Below are 6,576 nucleotides of genomic sequence, written 5' to 3' on the forward strand. Positions count from 1 at the left end.
TCCTGAATGCTCCCTGCTCTTGGAAAGATATCTGGATCAGAGGTCAAGAAGTCTGACTGTGAACTTCCATGCCTAAAATACCACTCATCGAGTATATGGCTGAGCAGTGAGAGATTTATTTTTGGCCAAAGAGATGAATAATGGGAGTAGGATGGGGGAGATGAGAAGGAGCATTTTAATGACATCAACTGTATTTTTGTGTTAGTCACCAAAAAGGAGAGGTTGATCTTGGGCAGCATGTGGAAGCCTTAGCTTTCACAGGCCTTACCTTCCCATAGGCACATAATCTTAGTTCACAGCCAGTACCTGATCCCCATTTTATCTTCTCTTTGGCAAGTACTCACACACTGAAACAGGGCAGTGCTTGTTCCAGGGCCTCTTGGGAAGATCAGGAGGCTGTATCCTTTTCCATATAATCTTGAAATCAACATTGATCTCCCTGAGACTAGCATGGCAAACAGTTATCTCAAGCTTGCTCATGGCAAATGTAACTAACATTTTAAAAATAATTGGGATTTAAGATATATAAAGACAAGTTGAAACATATAACATGCTCATTGTTTTGAGGGGGAAAACACAAAATTGGGTAGAAAATGAGTCTCTTGGGCTCCTTCTTCCACCTTTCTCTCAGCTTCCTATCAACTCCGGAGTCTCAGCTACAGGAAGTTCAGCAGGCTTGGTGACTAACAGTCCACACCAGTCTGGTAATAAAACACACCAATTTCATTTCTTTAATCACCTGCTTGCTTCACTTGACAAATATTTATGGAGTGTCTGCCGCAGGCTCAGTGTTGGCCTCCTAAACTGGGGATCCAGAGCCCACAGGGCCCTGCAGTGCTAGCCCCCAGCTGCAAGTAGATGGAGCCAAAGATTCGGTCCAGGGCTGGCTGGACTGGCCCGGCTGCTCCTCCAGCTGTACTGGGGTCCTCATGTCTGCCACTCATCCCTCTCTGAGGGTCAAGTTTTTCATCTGTAAAAGGAAAACAGTTTCCTTTACATGAACTGTGAAGACAGGTGGGTTCTAGACTTTTGGGAATATAGGAGAGTAATCACTATTTATGTTAATGGTATTTATGTTATTTATGTCATTTATGGTATTTATGTTAATGGAAGTTAAGGTTGGTATTTCCTAACATGAAAGCAACTTACAATCAAAACAGACTCATATATATATATAGAGAGAAAACCAACTAGTGGTTACCAGTAGGGAGAGAGGCAGTATGGGTTAGGTGATTAAGTGTTAGTCTCTCAGTCTTGTCCGACTCTTTGCGACCCCAGGAGACTGTGCCCTCCTCTGTCCATGGAATTCTCCAGGCAAGAATACTGGGATGGGTAGGCACTTGCTTCTCCAGGGGTCTTCCTGACCCAGGGATCGAACCCCGGTCTCCTGCATTGCAGGCAGATTCTTTACTATCTGAGCCACCAGGGAAGCCCCTGTATGAGTTAGGCATATATAATTGAAATGCAAAACTTTTAATGTTAACTTTAAAATACAATAAACCTTGTTAGAATATTACATAAGAAATGCATACTGGGGTGAATTTTCCATCTTAAAAGAGCTGTAGTGAGTTTCTTAGTAAACAGAGAAACTTTATCTGTATTTTGTAAGCATTCATATTCAAGGAAATGATTGAACTCACTCCAGCTTCAATACTTTTTATATCACTGGGAACTTTTAATCAAAGCATCAACTTTCACTGTTAATACATTTTAGGTAAAAATAAAAGTGGATTGATTTAAAGAAAAATATTAGGTGGATAACAGTGCAAGCCTTACATCTCACACTTGGCAAGTTGTGATCACGAGAGTCCCTGCAACCGCATCTTCGCAGTGCCTGGGTGCCCAATGCGATAGGGAATCAGTCAGCCCAGACGGGGGGCCGCCCCACGCGGGCGCTACGCCGGGCACACCGCAGGGGCTCCAGGCGGAACGTTTTTTGTTAGGAGAGCCCCGAGGGCTTGATGCTCAGATAAGAGACAGCTGACGTGCCTGGGAGCCGAGCACGAGTGAGCAGGGGAGGGTCAGTGAGGAGGAAACCGACAGGGATGCTGCTGGTCCTTCTCGCTAAGAATTCCTAAATCCGCTTCCTCCTTCTCGGGTCCTCGGCCGGTGCATCTCAATAGGCGGTCCCGCCGGTTGTGCTGGGCTGCGAGGAGATGTCCCCTTCTCCACGTAGCCATTTAGCACGGCTCACTGACCCTGCGGGCCAGCCTGGGGCTGGGAACTGCCTCTGTCCCACCGTGGGGACAGGCCGACCCTGCAGGCAAAGGACAAGCAGCTGCGAAGATTGTCCCGGGGCAGGGTCCCAGCACCGCTGCTGCGGATTAGTTTGCCGGTCCCTGAAGTGTGGGTGTCTGCCTCAGGTTGGTGACGGTCTCCAGGCAGTGCGCAGATACTCGGTGATGGATAAACTGTGTCGATTGTTTGTTACTTCTCAGCCGGTTGTCGGCTCCTAGAACGTGCACCTCTCTTTGTCCTCCTTAGGCTCCCCGGAGCAGCGTGCCCCCTGACACAGCCTTCCCAGGTAAATGGCTCACTTAGGTCCTGAAGCCAAGCTGGGACTCACCGTGGCCCCCGGGCCCAGAAGGAAGCCAAAGCCGCTAACATCCTCCTGCTGCACCAGCCCACAGGGAGAGGGAAGTGGAGCCCCAGCCAAGCCAGGGCATCCTCCGCACCCTGTACCCCGCTTCCCCCTCCCCCTCCCTCTCCCTGTCCCCACTCCTCCATCCTCCCCCCTCTCCCAGGGGCTCCTCCCAGGCCTGCCCCTTCTCTGCCCTGCAGGCTCCTCCCTAGGAAGGTGTCCTTGTTCACCTGGAACTGCAACTCCTGCAGCAACCTGCGTGGCCACTTTTGAGAATTCCCTGCATGATTTGAAAGCTATTTGCAAATAGAAGGTAACTTGTTCTCTGCTGGCGATACTGCCTCCCTGAATTCTGAAAAAAAGTGATTTGGAAGAAGGGGGTACCAGGAGCCAGATTCCTGGAAAGGATTTCCACAGCCGCCCCAGGGGTTGGGGTAGAAAGGAAGGAGGGGGAACTGACTCCCAATTTCTAGCTTTTCTCAAGCTGCTGTGTTCTTTGTACCCAAACTCCCTTTTCAGAGACCACCTCCTCTGACCCTAGAGGTCCTGTATATGTCCTCCCTTGGGTCTTCCTGTGAGGTCAGGGTCAACACCCTGGTTGGCCCTCAGGTGGAGTGCAACATTAAGCCCTTGTTTGTTGAATTACACTCGTGATAGTGCTCTGCCCGCTGGTATTTAAGTGCTGGGCTCCATCAAGCCCCATCCAGGCCCTCTTCTCCCTCACTGGATATTCCTCTCTTTATCCCTAGTCATCCAGGCCTCAGTTTCCATCTACTCAATAAAGACTCCTGTATGTATAACTTCAGGCCAGACCTCTCCTCTGAGCCTCAGAGCCCCAAATCCAGCATGGCACCCACACTGGAATATCTTTAAGCCACCTCAACACATTTGAGATGAGCCTGTAATTTTCACCCTCAGACTGGTTTTTCCACCCATCTCTGCCTTGTGTTCTGAAGGCCAGGAACAAAGAAGTGTGTGAGAATCTCACGCACCCTCCATCCTACAAGATCCAGTCCATCGCCAACAGCCCCACCCTACACATGGACCACAGAGCTGCTCCAAAGGGCTCCTGTCTACCCTTTTTGGGCCTGCCCAGGGCCAGGAGAGGCTCACCCATTGACATCAAGCTCTGAGCAACTGTGACCCAAGAATTCCCAGCCCAAATGTCCCCATGCCCACCCATCAGCCCCTGTATAGGTCTGTCTTCCAGAGAATGACCCCGCTGCTGAGATTTGCCAGCTGGACTTGGGCTCTCCAGGGCCTTGTGAAAGTGGGTCTTTCAAAGCAGAAGGACAGAATACACTTTTTAAAAATTATTTTATTTATTTATTTTTGGCTGTACTGGGTCTTCAGTGCTGTGCAGGCTTTTCTCTAGTTGCAACAAGTGAAGGTTACTCTCTAGTTGTGGTGCACGGGCTTCTTATCGCAGTGGCTTTTCTTATCGTGGTGGCTTTTCTTATTGTGGAGCACGGCTCTAGGGCATAAGGGCTTCAGTAGTTGTGGCACATGGGCTTAGTTGTCCCAAGGCATGTGGGATCTTCCTGGACCAGGGGTCAAAGCCACATCTCCCGTATTGCAAGGCAGATTCTTAACATATTCAGGGAAGCCTCAGGATACATTTTATTTAGTAGTTTCGTAGCTTGATTTATCGTCTTCACCAGTTTAGACAATTAGCATGTAGATTTCAATCTGAACCTGTCCCTTGAAGAAATGTCAGCATAGGCTGATCACTGACAGTAGCTCTTCCCTCCTGAGAATCTCCCAAGAGAACTCCTTCTCCCATACCAGCCCCTGAGCTATTTGGTTATTTCCCAGCAGGGTCATTACAGCCCCTTCCCACATTCACACTGTAGCTGATGTTTTAAAAACACAAATCCAGGACTTCCCTGGCAGCCAGTGGTTAAAACCAAGCATTCAACCCAGGGGGTTCAGGTTTGACCCTTGGTTGGGGACTAAGATCCCACATGCCTTGCAATCAAAAATCCAAAATATAAAATGCAACAGAAGCAGTATTGTAACAAATTCAACAAAGACTTTTTAAAATAGTCCACATCAAAAAAAAAAACCTCAAACCCCAGTCTCACTGATTGAGGATGGAAATGAGCCTGCCCTTCGAGCTTCATCCTCTAGCTTCCCTGCTCTTGTCCTTGGTGGCCCCTCCCCAACACTGCTTCGCCCAGGTCCTCTGACCCAGTCTCCCCAAGGCCTTTGCACAAGCTGTCCTGTCTGTCTGAAAAGTTCAGCTGATGCCTGCTTCACTTCCACTCAGCACATCTCTCTGTTTTCCCCAAGTCCCAGACTCGGTCACATGCTTCTGTTACAAGCTCATGGGGCATGTGGCTGAGTGTATCATTGTGTTTATTGGGGGGCTGCTGATTAATACCTGGCTCCTCCACTCTGGGCCCCATGGGGGCAGGGAAGCCCCTCCCCTTTCCCTGGCAGAGGCCCATGTCTATGCCACCCCACCCACTTGTGTGGGTTCATCACTGACCACCACCCCCTCTCTGTCATGGCCACTGGCGTTTTCCCCTCAGCCCATTGGCAGGTGGGCCAGGTTCTGGGCTGCTCTGGCCCTAATCCTCAGTGGGCCTTACCTGCCTTCACCTCTTTCTGTTCAGTAACACCACTTCACTGAGGCCTTCTTGTCCACGAAAGAGCTGACCCACTCTACCTGGATGGCACACCCTTGGAGCCACAGGGGATGCTGGCAACTTTGTCATCTCTCTGCTGACACTTGCCCTTCATGAGTTCAATTACTCAGGAGTGAGTCCTGCTTACCTGGCCTCCAAGCCTCTAGTGCCTGGATGATATAGCTCCCTAAGTCAGAGGCTCCCAAACTTCTTAATATCTCAGCGAGCCCCAAAGAAATGCCCTGAAGTTTTGTGTATTAAGCTTGCATCAAACAACTTGAAGAGTATTTATGGGAAAACCATATAATCTAGCAACTTCACTCCTAGGTATATACCCATAAGAATTGAAGATAGGAATTGGAACAAAACTTGTACACAAAGGATCCTAGCCAGGAGGAGGCCCTCCTGTCTCCACCGCCCCCCCAATCCCCCCCACCCCTCCAACACACACACCCACTCCCTCTGCCCCAGGGCCCACATCCCGCTGTTTGCGTTGCACCGGGGTCTCTCCTATCGCTGCTCCAGATCAGACCTCACCAGTCAAGGCTTTCCTCTCCAAGATATCTATGGGAAAGGATTTCTCCTTGGGTCCTGCTTCTCACACAGGCCCAGGCGGCTTCGCCAAGTTCTGCAGGGAGCGTCCCACAAGGCGGACGTCTGCCACCTGTGGGCCGAGCGCGGGAACTGCAGCGGCGGCCGATTGGGACATGCGGTAGTGCGCGGCTGTGTGCCGGGCGCCGCTGTGGGCACGGGTGGCCGCGGCCTCCCTTTGGCCCTCTGGATCTCTCAGCCTGGGCTCCAGTGGGCCGCAAGGGCTGCCTCGTGGTGTCCAGACCTGCCTTGCCACCTCCCAGCAGGTGACAGAGTTTCTCCCTCTATAGGAGGAAGGTGGAACTGCGGCTTCGGACCGCTCAGGACTGAGAATTCAATAGACGTGACCCCAGGACAGTGTCAGCAAGAGTGTGGGCTCTGATTGTCTTTTTTCTTTCAGTCTGGGCTATTTTCAAGGGCTTTCAGTGATGCACTGAAAACCACTGCTGTTAATTCCATCTGGTGTGTCTTCCCATTGATTTAGGTTTCTGTTAAAATATGATACAATTTGCAAAAGCAAAATATTGGAAGCAACCCAAGTCCCCACTGTTGGGCACTGGGTGAATTACTGTCACTCATCCCCTTGGATGGGGCTTCCCTGGAGGCTCAAACAGTAAAGGATCTGTCTGCAATGCAGGGGACCTCGGTCAGGAAGATCCCCAGGAGAAGGGAGAGGCTACCCACTCCGGTATTCTTGGGCTTCCCTGGTGGCTCAGACAGTAAAGAATCCTCCTTCAGTATAGGGGACCTGGGTTCAATCCCTGGGTCTGGAGG

Source organism: Bos taurus, chromosome 1, assembly GCF_002263795.3.
Source record: "Bos taurus isolate L1 Dominette 01449 registration number 42190680 breed Hereford chromosome 1, ARS-UCD2.0, whole genome shotgun sequence".
Classification (NCBI taxonomy): domain Eukaryota; kingdom Metazoa; phylum Chordata; class Mammalia; order Artiodactyla; family Bovidae; genus Bos; species Bos taurus.